Raw genomic sequence first — 23,804 nt, 5'->3', positions numbered from 1 at the left:
GTGATGCCCCCGGCATTCTGCCTATACTGAGAAGAATATGAATCTTGCATATTCTTTCAGGTAAAGTGGCTGGCAATAACTGAATGAAATCAGCATCCACCCAAAAGCTACCAGATCACCACTTAGTTCCCAGCTCTAAGATTACCTCTCTGAAAGCCATGCCCTAAATATTTCTGCTAATACACCACCTCACACACACACCAGTCACTCTCTATCCTTTTACTCTGTTTCATTTTTTTGTAGAACCATCAGCCTTGTCTTGATTGATTGAATATTTATTTATTTATTTATTTATTTATTTATTTATTTATTTCGAGACAGGGTCCCACTCTGTCATCCAGGCTGGAGTGCAGTGGCATGATCTCAGCTCACTGCAAGCTCTGCCTCCCAGGTTCACGCCATTCCCCTGCCACAGCCTCCCCAGTAGCTGGGACTACAGGCGCCTGCCACCACACCGGGCTAATTCTTTGTATTTTAAGTAGAGACAGGCTTTCACCGTGTTAGCCAAGGCGGTCTCAATCTCCTGACCTCGAGATCTGCCCACCTCAGCCTCCCAAAGTGCTGGGGATTACAGGCGTGAGCCACTGCGCTCGGCCTTGTCTTGATTTTTTTTTTTTTTTATTACTCTGTGTGTTTACTTTGAGTGTGACCTCCACTACTGAAATACAAGCTGTATCAGGGCTGGAAAAGGTCCATCTTGTTCACCACTTTATCAACAGTGCCTAGAAGGGTGCCTGGCATGTGCACAACACACATTTGGTGGTCTAATGAGTGCTTCCAAGTTCACAAACTACCAAAATATTAAAACTTTGTTTTAAATAAAATCGTAATAGGGGTTGATTTGGTACCTCCATGAGTTCACAAGATCCAGAGACATATATATTCCATTAATTGACAGGCTAATAGGAAAAGATTTACTCAATTTAGTTTCTATCTAGTGCCATAAATTCAGTGGAAGTCAAATGCAAACTGCTCTTGAAGCATATTTAAGCTGTCTTTAAAATAGAGATATAAGAAAAGGAATAGAAGAAGAAACAAAATTAATTTACTTGCTGAAAGAAGTATGAACACCATAGTTAGGAATTCATAATGCAAACAGTTTCAAAATGTCATTCAAGTTTCAAGTTCATATTTTTTTTATGACTTACTGTAGTTGTTATCAAAACACACTACACACTATTATATTAAAATTATAAAACAGAAACTGTTGTATTCCATAATAATTGGGATCCCCTGGAGGTGAGCAGCATATTCATGTTTGGATTAAATAATGTGAAAGTTTTATTTGGTATTACTATAAAATATGAAAAAAGAAAATTAAAACAAAAAAACAAGAAGGCATACAGAATCTTAAAGTATCATGCTTCCAAAAACATGATGGAATAAAGTTCCACTTTTAAAACCCTTTTGCAGGGGGAAAAAACTATTAATTGCATGTTGATACAGAAAGCACACAAAAGTTGCATTTTCTCTACTTTGGATCCCAGACTCTCAGTTCCATAAGTATAGCCCATTGTACGTAATTCCCAGGTCAGGGGTGCAGTAGACAAATTAATTAGTCTATTAAGTCTCAGTCGTATCCTGGCACTGATGTTTAGGTTAGCACCTTCAGCAACAAGTTTCTAATGCTTAACTATGCTGCCATTTGTTCCTGAGAGAAATTAGGAATGAAGGGGGGAAAAAAAAAAAAACCATGGCTGGGAAAAGTTCCCACTGACCTAAAGGCAGAAACATGCACGTGAGTCAGTGGTAGACTGGCGTATACATAAAAAGGAGAAAAACTCCAGTTGATTAGTTCTTGCTATTTCAAGTGATTAGGAGAAAAATAAATGGTTTCATATCTAAGGGAAATTTAAATGCATTTAACACTCTACAAAATCAACCTTAAAAAGATGATAATTTGCTATGACTTAGCACTAAAAAGAAGCCCATGATTTCATATGACCAATCTCTGAAGTATTTCATGGGAAGATTGAACACTTGACTAAATACGCGTAGATGCTACAAATGACTGAAATGAACCAAATCACATATTTCCAAAAACAAACACATGTGCACTCATGCACATACACATAGAGAAAGAGAAAGAGACTATCAGTTATTATTCACCTTGAGCCATCAGCTACTGCAGGGTGTATCTAAAACACCACATACCATACATAGTTCGAAATACAACAGTGCCAAGTTTGTTGACTGTCATACAACACAACAGAATACCTATGCACTGTGTAGGAATTTACTTTTCTCTTAAACTTTTCATTTTTTTTTGTTCAGTGGGGTCATGGTACAGTGAAATGATTTTACAGCACCGCTGACCCAGAAGTGTGTAAGGGATTAGGCTCTAACAGCTGTTTTACACATAATAATTGGGTGTTGAGATTGCCTCAGATATCTCTGAGAACAGTAATGAGAAACGAATAACAGGATAAAGAATAACTCGGTTTACAATGACAGTCTGTCATAACAAATCTCTGTTACATATTGGTCAATGAACCCTGATACACCTTTACTAAAGTGATGCTAAACACTAGGCCATTTAGAATCCATCCAGCATGCTGGATCACTGAAAAGCAATTGCAGTAGATATGTCTTACAGTTTCTCCAGACTATCCTATTGTCTGGGCTCTATAAAAGCTTGAGTTTGTCTCATTTCCCCCAAAATCAATGCCATTCAATTGAGGATTATGCAAACATAACTACACTTCTTAGAATTTTTCTTCAGGAAATAATCAGAAATACTGAGATACGAAAGTATTAAGGAGGTCAAAAGATAATTATTTAATATTATGTATAATAGTGAAAACTGAAACAATGAAAATGTACAACAATAAGAAAAAAGTTAAATAAACTATGATATAATGGAATAATAAGAAGTCATTAAGTGCCATGTTTTCAAGGAACAGTTAAAAGCACATAAAATCCCAAGATTATGGCAGACTAACAATGAAGAATTGCTAAATGAATGAAATAAAAATGCAGTTTACAACTTTATGAATAGCTTAATTTAATTTTAATACATATGCATATTACATAAAAAGCATTACACATACATCTTTTATATATAATATGCACACTCATATAAAGAAAAAGAAAGATACCAGATGCTGACAGAGGTTATCTTTGGGTAGTTGAAAGAAACATGATTCTTACTATAAACACATACTACTTTTATAATCAGAAATGAAGCCATTGTAGCTACTATAGCAGTTTGAGTCAAATAAGTCATTAACAAAGATGATGATCCTGACAGAATACAGGATGAATCAGACCTTTCTGAGTGATATTCTCATCAAACACTTGATATAACCCTCAGACCTAGCCAAGTCCAGCAAATCCTGATACCCTCCAACCCTATCTTTCCTCCAGGCATAATTAATCCCTGTTATTAAATTACTGTTTCTTATTATTATGTATATTAATGTAATGCCTATTTATCTGTGTGATGTGTTGTAAAATGCCCATTTTTTTAATGGCTCTGGAATTCATCCTCTAAGGCGAAAAAAGGAGTGTGTGTGTGTGTATGTATTTGACAAACTCATTTATTTATGACAAACTGCCCTAAACCTGTTTCACATATGGCAATGGATATTTTTACAAGCTCTGCTGAAGAGAATCTCATCCTTCAAATTGACAGTTATAGTTTCTCCAAAAAAATATCATTTTGCAAGTTTTTTAAAATAGCATTTTGAATCAACATTGCCAACTTTTTTAAAGTGTTTCAAAAGATGCAGTTACTCCATAAACTAAGAATAGTTATATCTGTTTCTTAAGATCCAAATTATTTTATGGGCAAAGTCCATTCCAGCCTATCACTTACAGATACTTTTTTATATCATCATCTATGTCACCCAAAGGTATCCCCATGTAGTTTTTCTTCAACTGTCATGATATTAAAGTAAATGGAACTCCTCTGTGGTCTATTTGTGTGGTTACTATGGCAGTCACTTGAATTTTGCACTTGGGAGAACCCTATTTGGGGCAGGGGAGAAAAGTAAGGAACCAAAAGAATGGAAGAAGAAGTTAGGGCAATGGTCAGCACCTTTAAACATTTAGTTTTTATTTGGAACAGCCTTTGGCCAAAATCTATAAAATTCTGACCTGACTTTTTGGCTTCCTGGCATGAAAGTCCGTATTATTGTGATGTGAACACCATGACACTGGAAAGATCATCAACCTTTTTCCTTGCTCTTAAGAATAATTAAACTTCTGCTTCTAGCCATCCCCCAAATTTCCACCTCACACTCCCCCACCAACCCTAGTCAGGCCCTGGTTCACAGGTTCTATTGACCAGACAATGGAAACGCCACATGGTGACTGAACGTCTCCGATGGAAAACAGATGAGACAGGATTACTCTGCTTGCCCAGCATTTTTAAGCATGCAGCCCTCCCTTGCTGTCTTTTAGGATGTCACTGTAGGTGACACGTGAAGACAGGGAACGAAATCTGAACACTTCCTATTTTCATAGGTTTTCTTAATTTTTTCAAAGTATTTTCACCCTAAAAATGATATCCTAAAAAAGGAAAAGAAAAACACAACAAAACACACTCCAGTAGGCATACAGATAAAAGCAGCTGATATAATTGAAGAGTAGAAGCCACAAGGAAAGGCTGCAGAGCTTCACTGATAGCCTGCCCACCTACTCCTCAGCTTCCCCGAAAGCTCCCTATGACCCTTGAAATTCTAGGGCCCTGCAGAATATGACTTGGAAACCACTTAAAAAGATCCTGTCCTTTCAATCACAGAGTTAATATTCACAATGTTGACTACTTCCAGCAATATAAAAGTCCACGACATGTGTAACAGTTGTAACTTTAAAAGTCTAAAGAAGTCATTCAAATTTTGGACAATATTTTGCTCTATTATTATGAGTAAAATTATGTCACAATGGGATTTAAAAATCCTAGGGGTTCATAAAAGTAACAGGCCCAAGTTTTTAAATATGCATTTGTCCTCCTAAATTGTTTTCAATAGAAGAGGAGAAAACTTTATTTTTTTTATAGCTAGCTGTAAGTGAATTAGCTACCAAGCATAAAGTCAGAGGCCAGAATCATGCTAAATCCTATTCAATAGTAAAAACTGTTATAGTAGTTTCAGGAAGGAAAAGAAAAAGAAGCAATGGTCCTCATGCCACTTAGCCAGCCAAAGAGATGTCCAGAAATTTAATACATCCTGCCTAATTTTTTTTTCTTAGTCCTCATAAAACTGACAAAACAAAAGATGGGGTAAAGTTTTAAATAGTCAATAAAAATGTTTTGTAACGTGCTCTGGATATTTTTAGTGTCACAATAAGGCCTGATTTCAAAGAAACATGGTTGGATGCCTTGAAAATTTTTGCATATTTCTATGATATATCTTCAAGAGATAGTCACTTGAGATAAAATTTAATTATTTCCTACTTGAAAACATGAGTTTTAATAGCTCATTCCACACTATATCGTAATTGTCTGTTGATGTCTTTTTAAAAGTATTGGTGCTTGTAAACCTCTCACTAGGCAGTGGGTTCCTTTAAAGTAGGAAGTAGGTTTTATTCATCCTAGTTTGGTTATTCATTAAACCATTCAACATTCCTATTGTATACCTACTAGCCCTATACTAAATCCTTGTCAGTAATAAGCATACATAGAAAAAAAGTCACAGCTCCTACACATAAATTCTAAAAGTGTAGTGCATAAGAAAGCAAATGATTGCAATACAATGTCTTAGAGTCCAACACTGTGTCACAGGGGCACAAAGAAGTGACAGAGAGCTCACCTGAAATACCAGGGAACAGCCAATCTGAACCACAGTGGAAGCTTCAGCTAGGTTCTAAAGACCACTGGGAGCTAATCATGGAATGTGTGGTGACATATGCAACCAGAAGATTCAAGCAGTGCCATATATTCAAGGGTCTCATATGTTATACCGAAGATTCTTCACTTTATTCTGAGAAACCATTTAGGAATTTTGGAAAAGTCACTTTGTATATAAAACAGAGTGTATATAAAACAGACTAGAAGGTGCAAAACTGGCTGCAAGGAAACCAGTTAAGAGATAGTTAAGGTGATTCCGGTGAAAAACGATGTAATCCTAAACAGTCTTAGTTTAAAATAGAGAATGGTGGACATACCTGAGAAGGATTAAGGAGACGGAACAAGCAAGCCTTAAAAACTGAGTTGAAGATACGGAGAAGTCAAGGAATCAGGGACAATTCCTAGGTTTCTGCTTTTGGCCACAAGGGGTACAGAGATGCAGTTCACAGGAGGAGAAGCAAATCTGGTGGTGGAAGGGAAGACGAGGTTAGCTTGGGACATGGGACGTGTCAAGCTTGAAGTTCTTGTTTATCATTCCAAGTGGAGACGTGCAGAAATCATAGGACGTGAGGATCTGGTGCATAAGAGAGAGACCTGTGCTGGGATGTAAGATATGAGAGGCATCAGCTACAGTGCTGTTAAATGAAGTCATGAAAAGCAGGCAGAATGAGCCAGAATAGGGCTGAGAGAAGAAAGCTTCAAACTGATCTGACAGCACCAAGAAGGGAGGCAGAGGAAATAGAGAAACTTGCAAAGGAACCAAAGCAGCAGCAGCGCAAGTGGTCAGAAGTGGGTGAGGAGAGTCCAGAAAACAGAGTTTTGAGAAGGGAACTCCTGAGTGTTAAATGATCCTGAGATACAGCAAAAGGACTTAAAGAAGGCCCTTAGATTTTGCAAAGAAGTAATTCATGACATTTGCAAAAAGTCTTGGCAGAGAGATGATAACAGAAGTGATACAAAAGTTATGGATGAGCAAATATGAAGTGAGAACATACAAAGAGTGGTTCTAGCATAGCTTACAGCACATATTAAATGCTCAAAGTGATTCTAGTTTATTTTCTCCACTGCACGTCACTCTGCCCAAGTTTTTAAGACATGCCACTATTTCCCACGGCAATACCAAACAAATGTTTAATGATGGCTTTGACTGTAACCAAAATCTCAGTGGAAATTAAGAGAAGTGCTGTGGGACACTTACTGGATTAAAGCATTTAGGAATCTCTTAAGCCATCATTGTAGCCAAGTTTCATGCTCCACGATCTAAGGAAGCTGGAATTGTTGGGAGGCATTGGCTTTGGTTGGTTTCCAGTGCATGTATCATGAAAACTATTCATAGAGTTGTGTCACAAATCATTTTATTTGTTCTTTTAAATGAATCTTATGGTCTGGGGGCATAAAAGTAAAAATAAATGAGTTTTATGAGAATAGTAAAATTAATTTATCCTTAAAACTCATAAAATACAAATATAACATCAAAACAGATTTTGCCATAGATTCTGTATGACAAAAATGACTTAGTAATGTTACCCCAATTAATTGCTCAGTTGGTTATTATTCAACCACATAAAAGATGTAAACAGGTAAAATATCTGATATGAACTAAAGACCAATGAGCAAAAATAAGGGGCCTGTTTTATATCTTTACATGTTTTAATATCTCAGGCAAAAAGGCTATAGTGCCAGCCATCTGTTTATTCACATTAGCAACTAGCCAACAATAATATTTTTTCTTATATTACTAAGGGACTTGCAAAAAAAAAAAAAAAAAAAAAAAAAAACACGCTCAGTCTTCCACTTAATTTGCATGACAACACAGGAGGGGGACCTGCCCAATGCTGTCTCAAAAGAATCAATCAGAAATTAGAATGAGATTTCAACTCTTAAAATTATTTTAGTTTATCAAGATTAAAATGTAACTGATCTGCCTTCATGCACAATAATATAGGTTTCTGCTTACACCTTATCTCGAGAAAATTTATAAAAGAACTACACATACCCATTAGAAAGATTTGCAGTTATAAACATTTTTAAAAATAAACAGTGGTGCCTGCTTGTAGTCCTAGCTACTTGGGAGGTGGAGGCAGGAGGATCTCTTGAGTCCAGGAGTTTGAGGTTACAATGAGCTATGATCATACCACTGCACTCCAGCCTGGACAATATAGCTTTATTTCTCTTTCTAAAAAAATAAAATACAATAAAATAGAAAATAAAATTTAAAAAACCACATACACATATTTAATCATTTGATGAGACTTTCACCTACTAGAGCGATATGGAAAAAAGCATTTTTACCAAATTCCTACATTTACTCTCCACAAACAGCTCCTCTTCTGACTGCCCAGTTTCTGTTAACAAAAATAACCAACATTCCAGAGATACTCAGCCTCAAAACTTTGGAGTTATCATCCTCCATATCCAATTAGCTGCCAAACACAACAGACTCCACATACTCAATGTGCCAGGCATTGGTCTCTTTCTTTACATTACCTCTGCCACAATGCAATTAGGCCCTTTACTATCTCTATCTGTGCAATTTTCTGAATGCATTCCAGTTTTTCCTCAGCAAAGTCCCAACTGCTCTCCATAAAGTCCAGTTCCAAGTTACTGCTTTTCAGCCTTGAATGGTTTTCCCCTGCCTGGCAAATTAAGTGAATACTCCTTGGCCTGGGATTTAAGATCCATAACATGGCAGTTTCTTTCATGCACAACTATTTCAAGCTTGCTATTCTGGAACTGCATTTCTCTACTATTTCCCAGTTTCTGACCTCCCTAACATCACTAGGCTATTTCTTCCCACTGAATGTCCTTTACTCCCATCTTCTCTCACCAAAAGACTACTTGATCTTTCAAAAATAATCTCAAACATCTGTCTCTTCATAAACTCAAACATAATTTCTTCATGATTTTACTTTCCCCATTCATCTCTGACCCTGCCCTTTTACGAGCCCTCACAGAACACCTGTGCCTTGTATAGTTTCTAGGTTATATCTTGAATATTGTTTACTTTTGCTTTTGCCTTATATGCCACTAGCAAACCACTGGCTCCATGAGGGCAGGAAATGCACTACAATTACTTCTCATCTAGAGGAGCCTAATGATCTGATCATAGTAACACTGTCATTATTTGCTGAATTTAATTGAAAATGTTAATATGTTAGCACGAGTTTGAAGTCAAATCAATTCATCAGTGACTCATAAGGAATGAACAAACCAGTCTGTCCACTAGAGCTTTTATTGTCCCTTTCTTGTGCACCAAGCCTGCAACTCGCACTAGTTGTGTCCAGATCATCTGAATTCATCAGTTACTGGTAGCAAAACTTAAGAATTATGGGTAAATGGATTATATACAAATAACTTTCAAACAAAGAAAGTAAATATTAGGTCAATTTTGAGAAAGGAAGTATCTTTTTAAAAATAACTCTTTTGATTCTACCAAAGAAAAAATATGCATTTCATAAGTTTCAAAATAAAATGAGATGGTTTAAATTACACGTTTTTGTAAAGGCAAACACATAAGTTAATTTGAGGTCATGTGTTTCCTAAATATTATCTGCTAGATTTTCACCTATGAATACCATTGAAGGTATTATTTTTAACTATTTTTTAAACCACAAAAAGCAAAGGCAGCCATTTACACAAAAAAACACACACCCCTATAAATTATAACACTATAAGATTCAAGAAAATAGTGACAGTTTTAAAAAATGCAACCTAATGTATAGCCAAATAACTCAAGAAACTCAGCATGCACTGCTGACTTTGGACATGATCACCACATTTAACAAGGTGTTTGTGAGAGAAACAAAATAAGAAAGGTCCCCAGAGTACCCATTCAAAATGACAGATACATCTGAACTCCAGGGCAAACTCCTCTAAGCTAATATTGTGCTTGGCCTTAAATAAAAATTGTAAAATCTAAACATTTTGAATTTAAATAATAATTCAGAATGTAGGAAAACACTGCAAAAGTCAGGCTATCAAGCACAACAGAAAAATTAGAGCCATCTAAGGCCGAAATATAATCATGTAATTGGTCTTTATGGATAAGACCAAGAAGAGTATGACACAAAATGTGCAAAACCTGTAAAACATCTATTTAGAAGGGAAAGCACCAAATGTCCTGCAGTGCAAAGTGAAAGAGCATACCTGTTTTTCATAAATATTCTTTTGTGGTCATTCACCACTGAGTCACACATATTAGAGCTGTCATCTTCAAAGAAAAGAAGAAAAGGAGGGAGGGAGGGGAAGCAAAGGAGGGGAGGGAGAGGGGAGGGATGCGGAGGGAGGGTGGGAGGGAGAGTAAGAGGGAGGGGAAGGAAAGGAAGAAAGGGAAGGGAAGGGGAAGAAAGAGGACAGAGGAAGGGAGGAGGGAAGGAAGGAAGGAGAAATGTGTGCCTTGCAGGTAATCTTTGCTGCATGAAATTGGATTGCTGAAAACTACCATTCACTGAACTTTTTTTTTTTTTTTTTTGAGACGGAGTCTCTCTCTGTCGCCCAGGCTGGAGTGCAGTGGTGCGACTTGGCTCACTGCAAGCTCCGCCTCCGGGGTTCACGCCATTCTCTTGCCTCAGCCTCCCTAGCAGCTGGGACTACAGGCGCCTGCCACCACTCCCAGCTAATTTTTTTTTTTTTTTTTTTTTTTGTATTTTTAGTAGAGACAGGTTTCACCATGTTAGCCAGGATGGTCTCGATATCCTTATCTCGTGATCCGCCCGTCTCGGCCTCCCAAAGTGAGGGCATTACAGCCATTCACTGAATTCTTATAAAGCCCTGATTGCTGCCTATCACCATCTGGCACAAATCAATAAAATTATTTTCCACTAACACCCCACCAATCATCACAACTAATTCAGCTTTAAAAATTTACTTGGTTGTTTGCCTTATTTTTTCAATAGTTGGTTAAAGTCTTTATAAATACCCAAATTTCCCTTAAAATCTCTCCAGTACCATGTCCAAGTTTCAAAGCACTTCAGTGCTTTTTTCACATGTGAATTTGATATGGACTTAGAATTTTTAAGGCATGTGCTCTTGGCTGTTTTGCTAATACTGGGTGAAATACTTGGGCTGATCTGTGAAACTCACAAATAGTGAGTTTGCGAAAGTCACAAATTTTAACTTCTGATAACACTTAAGATATGACTGGCTAAGGTTTGGAAGCCAGTATGTGATTAAGAAACACAACAGTAAAATTCATTGATTTATATAAAAACAGACTACTTATCTTTGACATCATTAATTCTTAGCTTCCCTATAGTTCTGTGTATTGCCTCAGAATTACAGATTAATAGAAAAATGACCACTCTTCATCATTCCTATGTCCATCCCTTTTTTTCAAAATTTGCATAGTTAAAAATTATATGTCTAGAGCCAAGAAAGGAGAGAGGTCAACATAAATTATGAAACTGACTAAAAGTATAAGACATGGTATGGGAGGAATTCACATTCTTTTTTTTTTTTTTTTTTTGTCTTGAGATGGAGTGTCCCTCTGTCGCCCAGGCTGGAGTGCAGTGGCGGGATCTCGGCTCACTGCAAGCTCCACCTCCCGGGTTCACGCCATTCTCCTGCCTCAGCCTCCCAAGTAGCTGGGACTACAGGTACCCACCACCACGCCCAGCTAATTTTTTGTATTTTTAGTAGAGACGGGGTTTCACCATGTTAACCAAGATGGTCTTGACCTCCTGACCTCGTGATCCACCCGCCTCCGCCTCCCCAAGTGTTGGGATTACAGGCGTGAGCCATTGCGCCCAACTGGAATCCACATTCTTAATGTCATGCTTGGAGTCCAGGTGGCTACAGGGCAGATGGTTCTAAATAGGAAGAGGAAGATTGACCAATTTCTGATTTTACAGAGATAAGTTCCCGTTCTTGAAGGCAGAGAGGACAAGCATGATCTAAAATGTATTTTACATAGCTCAAAACAAACTCTTCACTTAATAGGTGAGGAAACTAAAGTCTAAGTGGCCAGGAGATTTTACTTCTAGGAAAGTAAGTTAAATTGCAAAGATACCAAAGGCTGTGATGTAGCAGACAAAATTCATTCAGGTCAGTGGCAATAAATTAGTCAAAGAAGATTTTTTGCCTCACATCACTGGAAAGTTAAGTAGCATGAACCTCAGGTAAGGCCTGACTTAGTGGTTCAATGAATAACCAAGGATTCAGCTCACTGTAGCTCATCATTCCAACACAGCCATGGTCACCAACTTTTGAAGCTAAACACTCCCCTTGCTCACATTTGACAAGAAAGAAAGACCTTTTTTTTTCTTCAAAACCATCAACCAAAGTTCTGTGATTCACTTTGTTGAACTGGCTTAGGTCACACAACTTCTTATATGACATACCACTATATGATATATACAGTGTCACATACCTCACTAATATGATATACCACTACATGTCAGTGACACACATCACTATAGCAAGAAACGTTAAATACACTGATTGTCTTGATCTAAGTTGCACACATGATGTGAAGTCAGCTTCCCTGAAAATTTATGAATACTCAGAAGGAAACCATGGACTGTCTTGTTGGAGAGAAGTGGCAAATGAATGTTGGGGATCAGCAAAACAGTCCACCTTAACATGCATGTCTAGGACACGTTTCGATCCTACATCTGAGGCTTTTGTCCCCACCCTTTATCACATCCTTGTTTTGAGAGCAATGATGGGGTAAACAAGGATGTATTTATTGTCAAAAGAAGAAAAATGCCCCCAAGTATCCTTACTCCTAATTCAGGGAGTAGTAGACTAGGTATCCTAGTATGTTCTCCAACTACTCCAAGTTTCATAATGTTGAGAAAGCAAAATGTAATGCAAAAAAGTTAATATCTTCTCCAACTTAAGAGTACAGTAAGTTTTGCTTAGAAATATAAGGGCAAGGAAATAATTGTACAAGAAAATCACATAAACAATAAAATAATTCAGCCAATAGAATAGTTTCAGTTAATTGTGAAGCTCCAACTTTATCTTGCTTGTCCTAGAAAAAATGAAGAAAACTAACTATAGCTGGCATATACAGGTAATACAGATGTGTCAAGTAGCAAGGAAAAAATATTCCTCAGAAGAGTCAAGGATATTCTCTTCCAAAAATGAAAAAGAATATCACAGTTCCCCAAACAGCATATACTAGTCAAGACATAGCATCCTTAAGTTGGATCCTATAATAACTGGAAGCAAGCCAGTGTCAAAAGCAACCCATCAAGAGTGGTTTATGCATGTTATTTACTGTCACACTATAGATTTTCCTAAGACCCAGTCCAAGTGTGAGCAGGACCTTTCCAGAGATCACAGTCAAAGAGATCTAGAACCCAAATTATCTTTGAGCCAAAAGATCATCTAATCTAGAACATCTCAAACTGTGCCTAGTGGTGGGGCAAACAGGGCAGAGAAGGTTTTAAAACCACCCCTCTCTTCCTACTATTTCATCTCAAACAATAACACATCTGATTTTATCTATTCTACTAAAACAGCTTCTGGAAATAAATTCATTTGAATAAAAAGCTTTGGGGCTAAAAAGAATAGCTAATCTAAACGTATTATTATTCAGTCTGAGAAACTTAAGTCCAAGAAGGTTCACTCATTTATCGAGTGGAAGTGCCAAAACTTAAACCCAGGGCTCTCGAATTCATTCAGTAATTGTTGCATATCTACTGTTAGTAGTTACCTTGAGTAGTCTCTATAAACCAGATACACCTCACCAACAAGTAAATCAGAATATCTAAATAGTCCCTTCAATTTCAATATTTCTTTTATTTCCTTTCATAAATGTAAAATTTCAGAGTACATAAGCCTGTTGCATTCACATCCCAAATCTAGGTGGTATGTGACTATGGGATAGGTACTAAATTCCCGTAAAACTATTTTCTCATCTGCAGATAGGAATAACATTATGTTACCTCTAAAGGAGGTAGCATGTTAAAATGTTAAAATGTTTTCATTTTAAAAACTTCACCATCATGTACTAAAAAATGAGCAGAAGGACATTCTATAGAACAGTTACAAAGCAAAATGTCTGATGAACAAAAACAAAGTATATAAGATAAATTAATTATACATAATGATATGTTGCATGCTTACAGCATTTTAGAGACCCATGGTGGAAAACAGGTCAATGAAATAGCACTTTTGATATGAGTTCCTTTGGGATATATTAACCTAATGGCTGCATAGAAGCAATGGTGGGCACTCTATCCAATCTGGCTCTTCAGAACTCAAAGAGAAACGTTTAGTACAACCTAGAGAAGAAATGTTCACAATTGTTAAAAGATTGCGTGATTGGGATCTGAATAGCAAATGATCAATTTAATCTTATAGAGGGTGTAAAGGTATTTTAACATTTATCTAAATAAAGAGTATTAAGGTTGGCTTTATGGATCATACTGTTGATTCTTATTCAGAATAGACACAGCAAGTGGTTATCCAGAGATAAAATCTGGCTTTCAGGAGTAATTTTCCATACAGTAAGTCAGTGCATGCTTACGAAAATTATTTTATATAAGATAATTGCAATATATATCATAACTGAGATAAAGTTTCTGGAAGTCACACTGATGAAGAAATTACCATCAAGGGTTCCCGCATGCTTTAGATTTTGCAATCTTATAACCAACTTAGAAAGAACAAAAATAATAGTGCTATTGATAAAACATTATCAACAGACTATTGAAATTAATTTCTGTAGTCTGCAAAATCAAACTATTTTTGCACTTTATATACATAGTGTTTTATTTGTGGTTTGCTTTATCCATTAAACACTGTTATTGTGTTGACAGCACAACAGAATGAGAATGACATATAGGCATCTCTCTCTCTCTCTCTCACACACACACACACACACACACACACACACATCCCACAAGAAGGTATCTACATGTTACACACACATATAAGAAAAGTGCTAGGCCAGGCACAATGGCTCATGCCTGTAATCCCAGCACTTTGGGAGGCCAAGGTGGAAGGACTGCTTGAGCCCAGGAGTTCAATACCAGATGGGGCAACATAGGAAGACCCCCGTCTCTACAAAAGAAAAAAGAAATTAACAGGCTGCATGCCTGTAATCTCAGCTACTTGGGAGGCTGAGGTGGAAGGATAGCTTGAACCCAGGAGGTCGAGGCTGCAGTAATTGTGTTGCTGCACTCCAGCCTGGGTGACAAAGCAAGACTCTGCCCCTCCCCACCCAACAAAAAAGGAAAGAAAACATGCTAACAAAATGAGAATTTTTTTTTCAGAAAAATTGCTAATCCAAGATTATTTATCTGAAATATTAGGATCTTCTTTTAAAGATGAACATATTTAGATTACAAAAAAAGACTTATTTTTCTCCATCAACTTCTAAAAAGATACTTCAACATTCACAAAAATATCAATATGTCATTTCATTTTAGTGCTACAATCCTGCAGTGAAATAGGTTGTATTTATTGATATACTTGGATCTGTGCCCCCACCAAATCTCATTTTGAATTGTAATGCCTAATATTGGAGATGAAGCCTGGTGGGAGGTGAGTGGATCAAGGGCGCAGGTTTCTCTTGAATGGTTTAGCATCATCTTCTTGGTGCTGTCCTCATGATTGTGGGTGAGTTCTCATGAGATGCGGTTGTGTAAAAGTGTAGAGTACCTCCCCGCATTCCTCTGTCTTGGTCCTGCTCTCACCATGTGACTGGCCTTCTCCCATTTTGCCTTCCACCACAAATAAAAGCTCCCTGAGACCTCCCCAAAAGCCAAGCAGATGCCAGAACCATGTTTCCTGTAGAGCCTGCAGAACTGTGAGCCAACTAAACCTCTTATTTATAAATTACCCAGTCTCAGGCATTTCTTTCTAGCAATGCAAGAACTGAGTAATGCACTCATCTTCCTATAGAATACAGTATTACTATTCTAGGCCTCTTGAAGTGTGGCTGTAATAATTCTGTTCACGTATCAATACTAGCCAAGCTAACAGCACGCTCTGAGGTCATATTGTACCTCAAAAATATCCTGTTTCAATCTCTGGAGGAAAGACAGGTTCAAAATGCCAAGTGGATTCCGTGAGGCTGAGAAAAATCAATGTCAAGGCCTAGTGAAGATGTAGGAGTCTTAATTCTACCACTACAGCTCTTTGTTCAAGTTTAGAAAAAGTTACTTTTACTAGTGTGGGTACATGCAATTCAATGGTTAAAAGGGGTAAAAACATACTTCCTTAAACTTCTCAGATGAAAAAAGATAAGTATACAACTTTGAACATATTATTCCAGGACTAAATGTTCACAGATAACCAGGATGAGTTTTGTCTCCTTGAAAGAACACATAAAAATATTTAGTTGTATTTTTCTAACCACTTGGAAAACAATAATTTACCAATGCCAAAGCTTGAAGTGAACACTCAAATTAATTATGGAGCTATTTGTGATTTGAATTTCTCCCAAAAATGTAATGAAGTGAGTATTCTCTGAAATAGGGGTCACTGTTTAAAATCAGCCAGCATGTGGCATGTTTTGTGGTTCTGCTTATGCTCCCTGGCAGCAACATTACAGCTAACCAGGATTTTTTTAGTGCTCGCTCTGGGTGTGTTTGACAACTCCTCACTCCCACAGTCCTTTAACATGGGGCTTCCCCAGTCAGGGATGCAGATCCCACACTGAGCCCATAAAACAATTAGTGGGAGGCCTTGGCATTGCATTCAAAGACCTTTGCAAAAAGCCAGTGTAGCCGGCTATGTGAAATCTGACATGTGGGGAGCCCCTATAAAACTCTTTAATGGAAACCGGGGACTTCTTTTGGTAAAGGTTGAGAAACTGAGCACTAGCTGTATAATTAATATAATTAGTTAACAAGAAACAATAAGCATTTCAATAAAAAGAATCAGAAAGCAATAAAAAAATAAAAATTCTAGGCAATATTTTCTTTGTAAAAGAAGTTGAAATAACTGTTCTGTATGAAGAGAGATTTCCTTGCATATGGGAAAAGTAGTTTTGTTTGTAGTTTTAATTTAAAAGAATTGTCAGAATGTCACATAACCAGTATATAAAGTACAATAACATCCCTTTTCTTTATTATTCAATACCTACCATATCCATTTTTAAACATCATATAAAGCAGTGTTTGAAGAATCTCCTCAAAATTATGAACCCAGACAATGAAAACTCGCAAGAAAATACTTTTAACACTGGAGGCACCATAATCCAATAAAAAGGAGAATTATTAATATTCATAAACAATTGAAAGACAATTACTTTCAAACAACAGAATAAAGAATATGATAGAAAAATGACAACATTGTCCCTACTTTTATTCATCAGTATTTTCCAGAGTAGAAACAAAACGATTTAGGAGAATCTCCTAATAGAAAAACATGACCTTAAATCATCATCTTGGGTATAACATTTTTAGAAAATTTATTTTTCTTGGTAGTTCCCCATTCCCATATCAAGAGCTGGATCATAGAGTTTACCCATAATATAGAAAAGGCTCAGCCTATGATGAAAAGGGAAGCCCTGGCATGCAGGAAGAAAGAAGGCCTGCCCCTTGTGGCCATGGGAGAGTATGAGAAGAAAAGACAGACGTAGAGCAAGGAGATCAAGTTTTAGTGACTTCTCAAACTCCACAGTCTGGCTTAAACCTTTTCTTGGGTGGGTTGGGGGTGTGGATAAAGGGGGTGGTAATGAGGTGTGTCTGTCAAAACGTCCAGTTTTTTAGAATTTACTACTAGTGTAGAAAATATCATATTGTATTCCAAGTAGCACGGATAAGTATTGGTTTGTGAAGCATTTATTTGTTAGGTGTATATACAAGATTATCCATGCTGGATAATAATTTTAAATGTACTTCTTACCATAATTACTAGTCATAAAAGTTTGAGAGCAATTGCTCTAAGAGAAGGTCAACTATCAGCTCAAATCCATATCCTCCATGACAAGGAAATATTAATGCTTCGCGGAAAAGGCTAGTGGCAGTTAAATACACTTAAGGCAGTGCACTTCTGGGTATGCATGACTTGGGTGTGGCTTGCAAGAGATTCAGAACATAACATGGATCCTACTGAAAGGTACAGCCATGTTGAAAGAGTTGGTGGGGTAGCAGAGGCCTAGAAGCAGTAAGAAGAGATAACATGATGTATTATGTTATCAGATCTTCAACATTAAAGGTAAACAGCTGGGATTGTGGGCTTCGGTATAAATATCTACATGGGACCCAAATGACTAGGAAGAACCCATCACTTCTCAGCAGACACATGTTTAAACTTTGTGTAAAGCCAGGCTCCCAACGGCGAAAAATAAATAAATAAATAAAATAATGTAGAGAGCACTGAATGGACCCACCGACACAGGAGAAGTAAGTTCCCTGTGACAGGTACCAATGCCACATAACAGAGTAATATAGGCAGGGTTAATCAAAAATAAAGATGAAATAGTTACACTGAAGAGAATTAAGTAACCAAAAACAGCTTCCTCAGATTTAGTTCAAAAGAAAAGGAAGTTTAAAGATAGAAGCTTCATTTTTTTTTTTTTTTTTTTTTTTTTCAAACACAGTGCCTTACTCTGTTGCCCAGGCTGGAAAACTGGAGTGCAGTTATGTAATCACAGCTCACTGAAGCCTCAAACTCCTGCACTCAAGGGATCCTCCTGCCTCAGTCTCCTGTGCAGTTAAGACTACAGGCATGCACCACACTGCCTGTCTAATTTTTAAATTTTTGCAGAGATAGGGCCTTTCTATGTTGTCCAGGCTGGTCTCAAACTCCTAGACTCAAGTGATCTTCACACTTCAGCCTCCCAAAGTGCTGAGACTACAGGCATGAGTCACTGCACCCATCCAGAAGTTGCATTTCTTTGTAACAATGAATAAAACAATTCTATTGCTACATTTGCCATTTAAAATGAGGATACACATGAGAATAATGAAAATGTATTAATGCACTATGATGTATGTATACTTGTGTGATTTTAACAGAACTGCCTCAAGACTTAAGTCTGAGACAAATTATAGAATAAAAACCTTCATTCCATCATAATTTAATTGAAAAGAAGCTTGTATTTCTTGCTATAAAAAAATACTAGAGACTAGATAATATTAAAAAAAAGAGAGATTTAAGTAGCTCACAGTTCTGCCAGCTGTACAAGACCCATGCTCTGGCATCTGATAGGCTTCTAGGGAGGCCTTAGGGAACTTTTATTCATGCCAGAAGGTGAAGCAGGAGCAGGCATGTCACATGGTGCAAGAAGGAGAAAGAGAGAGAGGAGAGCGAGGAGGGAAGTGCCATATACTTTTAAATGATCCCACAAGAACTCACTATCAGGAAGACAGCATCAACCCACGGGGGGGCAGCCCCATGATCTAAACTCCTCCCACCAGATCTCACCTCCAGCACTAACGAGAGTTAGCTGAGGACAAATATCCAAACTATATTATTCCGCCCTGGCCTTTCCCAAATCTCATGTCCTCCTCACATTGCAAAATATAATCATGCCTTCCCAACAGTTTTAACTCATTCCAGCACTAAGTCAAAAATCCAGTCTGAAGTCTCATCTGCGATAAGGCAAAGCCCTTCCACCTATGGGCCTGTAAAATCAAAAGCAAGTTATTTACTTCCAAGATAATATGGGGATATAGGCACTGAGTAAACACTCCCATTCCAAAGGGGAGAAATTGGCCAAAAGAAAGAGGTTACAGACCCCACTGAAGTCAGAAACTTAGCAGGGCAGTCATTAAATCTTTAAAGCTCCAAAATAATCTCCTTTGACTTCATTTCTCACATCCAGGACACGCTGCTGCAAGAGGTGGGCTCTCAAGGCCTTGGGAAGTTCCACCCCTGTGGTTTTGCAGGGTTCAGCCCCCAAGGCTTCTCTCACAGGTTGAAATTAAATGCCTCTGGCTTTTCCAGCACAGGGTGCAAGCTGCCAGTGGATCTACCATTCTGTGGTCTGGAGGACAGTAGTCCCCCTTCTTACAGACTCACTAGACACTGCCTCACTGGGAATGCTGTGTGGGGGCTCCAGCCTCAGATTTCCCTTTAGCACCATACTAACAGTGGTTCTCTGTAAGGGTTCCACCCCTGTAGCAGGCTTCTGCCTGGACATCCAGGCTTTCTCATACATCCTCTGAAATATAGGCAGAGGTTGCCAAGCATTATTCGTTCTTTCATTCTGGGCACCTACAGGTTTAACACCACATGGAAGAAGCCAAGGCTTATGGTTTTCATTCTCCAAAGTGGCAACCCAAGCTGTACCTAGGCTCCTTTGAGGCATGGCTGCCATACCAGCCAGGATATAGGAAGCAATGTCCCAAGGCTGCACAGGGCAGCAGGTCCCTGGGCCTGGCCCACAAAACCATTCTTCCCTCCCAGGCCTCTGAGCCTGTGATGGCTGGGGCTGGGGCTAAGGTCTCTGAAATGCCTTAGAGGCCTTTTCCCCACTGTCTTGGATATGGCATTTGGCTTTTTTGTTATGCAAATTTCTCTCACAAGTGGTTGTTCTGCAGCCTGCTTGAATTCTTCTTCCAAATAAGCTTATGCTTTCTCTGCTACTTGGCTAAGCTACAAATATTCCAAACTTTTATACTCTGCTTCCTGTTTAAATATAAATTCCAACTTTAAGTCATTTCTTTGCTCCTGCATCCGGTAGGTTGTTAGAGACAGCCAGGCCACATGGTGAAAACTTTGCTGCTTAGAAATTTCTACTTTCAGATACCCTAGATCATCACTCCTAAGTTCAAACTTCCACAGAGCCCTAGGGCATGAATAGAATGCAGCCAAGTTCTTTGCTAAGGCATAACACACATGACCTTTGGTCCAGTTCCCAATAAGTTCCTCATTTCCATTTGAGACCTCAGCAGCCTGGCCTTCACTGTACATACCACTATCAGCGTTTTGGTCACCATCCTTTAATTAGTCTCTAAGAAATCCCAAACTGTCCTTCATTTTCCTATCTTATTCTGAGTCCTCCAAACTCTTCCAACCTCTACCCCTTACCCAGTTCCAAAGCTACTTCCACATTTTCAGTTATCTTTTAGTAATGCCTAACTCCTCAGTACAAATTCTCTGTATTGGGCTGTTCCTGCATTGCAATAAAGAAATACTTAAGACTGGGTAATTTACAAAGAAAAGAGATTTAACTGGCTCATGGTCCTGCAGGCTATACAGAAAGCATGGGTCTGGCATTTGCTTGACTTCTTGGGAGGCCTCAGGGAGCTTTTACTGATGGCAAAAGGCAAAATGGGAGCAGGAATGTCACATGGCAAAAGTAGGAAGAGGCTGGGAAAGGAGGTGCCACACACTTTTAAATGACCAGATCTCCCGAGTACTCACTATCATGAAGACAGCATCAAGCCATGAGGGATCTGCCCCGATGACTGAAACGCCTCCCACCAGGCCCAACCTCCAGCACTGGGGATTACAATTCAACATGAGATTTGGGCAGAAACAAATATCCAAACTATATTAACGCTTTTGTTATTATTTGTGGAATTATTGGTAGGATGACCAAATGTGATTGTACATATACACAAACGAGTGGCAACTGTGAAGGGCTATAAATAATCAAATAAATCATACCTAAAAATTGGTATTTTCATGTATATCATTCCTTTATAGTAATATCTTCATTATGTTAATTAAATGTGTTTTGATTTCAAAATTTTAAAGAGGAAGTATTCTTACACAAAAGATGAAACATCTGTCCAATTGAACACCTTTGTTCAAATTATGTTTAAAATAATTTGAGAATTATATTTAACAACTTGGCTCAAACTAGAAGAGTCATCTTATGTGTGCTGTTATGTAAGCATGGGAGGAGGGGCGAGAATTGGTTCAGAAAGAGTGATTCCAAATGGTTTTGATAACTATCTGTTTCCCTGCAGGTATTAAAACTTCAATGGCTTTTTCAAAACAAGATTCAAATAACTCATGTTCTTTCAGGTTGTGGTTTTAGTTAATTATAAAAAAAGAAAGAAAAAATGTAAGGGCAGCTAGAAAAATCAATGGTAATGAAAGATGAGTGATCAAATATTCAGCTTTAAAGATTTCAAAGCATGGAAAGGTAATTTAATCTATGATAATACCTTTAATGTCACACATGCAAAGTTCAAGGCATTTATTATTGGTGCCTATCAAGGTTGAGGAAGTCATATACATTTGTTAAATAATGGGATAAATTATCTTTAATCATTTTCAAATGATCTTCTATAGCAAACCTGCAAATTCTGAATGATCAAAATTTTCCTGAGGTATTGCATGATCATCAGCTTTATTATGCACCATAACAAGTGAGTTTCACATAAGGTATTACTACTTAAATATATGCATATTATGACATTCATATTAAGAGCTTACAATTCTAACGGGAGAGACAGTTTTTGACTACTTAGTCAAAATGAGATGAAATGTTTTCACTTTAATTAATCTATATAGTCTCATAGTCCCCTAATCTCCAGTGACCACCTTTATGTGGGTCATCCATTTCCCTAATTGGCTCCTGAATATTATCATCAGTGCCAAATGTTTCCTCTCGAAATTTACTTATCCAACTATCTTAAAGAAACCACCACACTCTCTCCTCCCAGCCTACTCATTCAACTGTATCCACTAAAACTATTCTTTGACTTCATTAGAACCTTAAGTTCAGTGATTCCTCAACTCCCTCAGAATCCGTAATTCTTATCCTTCCTTTGCAAGCACACTCACCATTAAGCACTGTAGTTCCTCAACTCATTACTGGCCCTCTGATCACTCAATTAATACTCTTTCTAAGTGACTCACTTTCAGAGTGACTCTGATGACTCAATTGATACTCTTTCATCCTTGCTTATAGCTTCAATTACCAGCTGTCTATGTCCAGCCCAAATCTCTCTTCAAGGCCTATATATTCCAACCCAATATTACAAAACCTAACTCATTTGCTTCACCTCCAAATCTGGTCCTTTATCAATGTTCTCTCTCTTAGTGGGTAGGCCTCATCTCTTCAGTTTTACAAGTAAGAAATCTAGAATGCATCTTTGAGACCACCTAGCTGCACAACATTTTTTCAAAACAATTGCCAGATCCTGTCCATTTTCTACTCTTATTTATCCTTTAAATTTGTCCACTTCTCCCCATCACTCACATTTAAGCTTTTAATGACCTGCCTCTATTACTGAAATAAACCTCTATAGGTGCTCAAAGCATTTTATCTACCTCCTTCATATCACTTGTTAGACTTGAAATTTTATATTCTTACCATGATTATTTGAATAACATCTATATTTCCATGCAACCTACACTATCCAATAAGACAGCCACCAGCCACGTGTAGCTATTTACATTTAAATGAATTCAAATTAAATAAGAATTCAGTTCCTTAGCAGCATTAGCCAGATTTCAAAAGCTTAATAGCCACACATGGCTAGTGGCCATGACGATGAAGAGTACAGATAGACACACAACATTTCCATCATCACAAAAGTTCAACTGAATGAAGCTGCACTGAAACATAAACTTTGTGAGAATAGAGATTCTGTCCTTTTGTACCCCTCATCTACCACCTGGCTCATCACAGAGCCTGAAACATTGTAGGCTACACACACAGAGAGATAATTAATTAGTAAGAATAAGCATAAATACAATGGCCAGAAATCACCTGAGACTCCACATACTGCTTGGTATATCTCTTGCCATTCTTTAACAGAACCTCTGGAGAAAGCAAAGTTTAGATATTTAAATCAAATGACAAAGAGGACTGAAAATGTGGTTCAAACTGTCACACTAAGCATCCTGTTTACTGCAATAGCTTCAATCTTTACAATGGTTAACCAAAGGAAGTGACTTTTTCAAAATAAAAAACTATCAGCAGTGGCAGAAATTCTTAATCTCTTTCCAAGAGTTTCTGCTGTTGTTGCTGTTAATCTTAAGACTCGTTAACACCACTTAGATAAGGTTATAAGCTAATAATGTAAACCTCACAGCATTTGTTGTTGAAAGAGAGATAAAAAGCAGAACATATGCTTAATCTCCACTTATCAGCTACCCTATACATATATGTTGCCCACTTGAAAATTATTTCATAATGGACTCT

General features: G+C 37.6%; 1 protein-coding gene across 4 annotated transcripts in view; it reads right to left on the bottom strand.

The window, feature by feature from the left end:
- The window catches only part of BMPR1B (bone morphogenetic protein receptor type 1B), a 241,724-nt gene extending 218,268 nt beyond the window's left edge, over nucleotides 1–23,456 (bottom strand). For 2 of the 4 annotated variants that reach the window (XM_023193324.1, XM_023193322.1), the window contains exons 1-2: nucleotides 23,370–23,456; nucleotides 6,109–6,254 (exon numbers count right to left, since the gene is read on the bottom strand). The gene's annotated coding sequence lies outside the window, so the exon portion shown is untranslated. The remainder of the gene's footprint in view (nucleotides 1–6,108; nucleotides 6,255–23,369) is intronic. The other 2 variants (XM_023193326.1, XM_023193323.1) reach the window with 1 other exon arrangement.
- Between the last annotated feature and the right edge of the window lie 348 nt (nucleotides 23,457–23,804).

This window comes from Piliocolobus tephrosceles, chromosome 3, assembly GCF_002776525.5.
Source record: "Piliocolobus tephrosceles isolate RC106 chromosome 3, ASM277652v3, whole genome shotgun sequence".
Lineage (NCBI taxonomy): Eukaryota > Metazoa > Chordata > Mammalia > Primates > Cercopithecidae > Piliocolobus > Piliocolobus tephrosceles.
This window is presented reverse-complemented; position numbering and strand designations above follow the sequence as displayed.